At 39.1% G+C, this 2,297-nt stretch overlaps 1 pseudogene; it reads left to right on the top strand.

The window, feature by feature from the left end:
• The first annotated feature begins 742 nt into the window (after positions 1 to 742).
• LOC109680175 (protein SET-like) lies at positions 743 to 1,530 on the top strand (annotated as a pseudogene).
• The last annotated feature ends 767 nt before the right edge of the window (positions 1,531 to 2,297 follow it).

Genomic DNA, 2,297 nt, shown 5'->3' with positions numbered 1-2,297 from the left:
AAATCCCTAAATAATAACTGAGAGAAGATTTATGAAGAATTGTAAATTAATCTCTCTCACCTCAAGAATATGTTTGAACAGAAGGAGTCAAAAAGGAGCAGGAAGGAAAAGGAATTTGCAAATTGTAAGTCTTCCATATGCTGATAATGGTTTAATTAATTTGAAACAAAACTATTGAAAAGTTTGTAAAGGTTTTTTTTTTTTTTTTAATGGCTGAGGTGTTCACTTTTAAAATCCATTATTCTTAAAAGTTATGCAACCAAGTGTTTTCCAGGTATTGGACTTCCACCACCAGTGGTCTGGGCCACATTTTTACTTTTGGAAACTTGGTAGTTTATTTGCAGTGTCGCATCTCACTATTTATTAGAGGGTTGATGTTTGTTTCAAGATATAAGGAAGAGGAAAGGAAGAAGAGTGATTGTAAAGTTCCTGTTCACCTTTGTCATAAGTAGTATTCTTGGCCGAATATTGGGATCACTTAAAAAGTTTTAAAAGATACAGATGATTGACCACTAGCCACAAAATTCTCATTTAATTCAACTGAATGCAGCTTGGCCATCAAAAACTTTAAAAGTTTCCCCAAGTAATTCTAATGTGCAACCAATTTTGAAAATTACTGATCCTAGGAAAGTAGGAAGAAAGATGTAAAGATGGCCAATGGTTAGAATGTCCTGTTTTTAAAGAAAACTAATTTAGTGAAATTCCTTGGTCCTTCAACACTATCAGAAACCAGAATCTGATGATGCCTCGCTCCCATCAGCCGCCTCCGCCGCCCGGCCTCCTGAGCCGCACTCCTTCTCGCTCGTCCCCGGCGCTTCCGCCCAAAAAAGAACAGCAAGAAGCAATTGAACATATTGATGAAGTACAAAATGAAATAGACAGACTAATTGAACAAGCCAGTGAGGAGATTTTGAAAGTAGAACAGAAATATAATAAACTCCGCCAACCATTTTTTCAGAAGAGGTCAGAATTGATCTCCAAAATCCCAAATTTTTGGGCAACATTTGTCAGCCATCCACAAGTGTCTGCACTGCTTGGGGAAGAAGATGAGGAGGCGCTGCGTTATTTGACCAGAGTTGAAGTGACAGAATTTGAAGATATAAAATCACGTTACAGAATAGATTTTTATTTTGATGAAAATCCTTACTTCGAAAATAAAGTTCTCTCCAAAGAATTTTATCTGAATGAGAGTGGTGATCCATCCTCAAAGTCCACCGAAATCAAATGGAAATCGGGAAAGGATTTGACGAAAAGCTCCAGTCAAACGCAGAATAAAGCCAGCAGAAAGCGACAGCATAAAGAACCAGAGAGCTTCTTTACCTGGTTTACTGACCATTCTGATGCTGGCGCAGATGAGTTAGGAGAGGTCATCAAAGATATTTGGCCAAATCCACTGTAGTACTACTTGGTTCTTCATATGATGATGATGATGATGATGATGAAGGATTAGAAGACATTGATGAAGAAGGGGATGAGGATGAAGATGATGATGAAGGGGAGCAAGGAGAGGATGATGGAGAAGATGACTAATACAACACTGATGGATTCCAACCTTTTTTTTTTTTTTTTTTCATTTTTCTTTTATTATTCATATGTGCATACAAGGCTTGGTTCATTTCTCCCCCCTGCCCCCACCCCCTCCCTTACCACCCACTCCACCCCCTCCCGCTCCCCCACTCAATACCCAGCAGAAACTATTTTGCCCTTATCTCTAATTTTGTTGTAGAGAGAGTATAAGCAATAATAGGAAGGAACAAGGGGTTTTGCTGGTTGAGATAAGGATAGCTATACAGGGCATTGACTCACATTGATTTCCTGTGCGTGGGTGTTACCTTCTAGGTTAATTCTTTTTGATCTAACCTTTTCTCTAGTTCCTGGTCCCCTTTTCCTATTGGCCTCAGTTGCTTTAAGGTATCTGCTTTAGTTTCTCTGCATTAAGGGCAACAAATGCTAGCTAGTTTTTTAGGTGTCTTACCTATCCTCACCCCTCCCTTGTGTGCTCTCGCTTTTATCATGTGCTCATAGTCCAATCCACTTGTTGTGTTTGCCCTTGATCTAATGTCCACATATGAGGGAGAACATACGATTTTTGGTCTTTTGAGCCAGGCTAACCTCACTCAGAATGATGTTCTCCAATTCCATCCATTTACCAGCGAATGATAACATTTCGTTCTTCTTCATGGCTGCATAAAATTCCATTGTGTATAGATACCACATTTTCTTAATCCATTCGTCAGTGCTGGGACATCTTGGCTGTTTCCATAACTTGGCTATTGTGAATAGTGTCGCAATAAACA

The sequence above is a fragment of the Castor canadensis genome, chromosome 2 (assembly GCF_047511655.1).
Source record: "Castor canadensis chromosome 2, mCasCan1.hap1v2, whole genome shotgun sequence".
NCBI lineage: Eukaryota > Metazoa > Chordata > Mammalia > Rodentia > Castoridae > Castor > Castor canadensis.
This window is presented reverse-complemented; position numbering and strand designations above follow the sequence as displayed.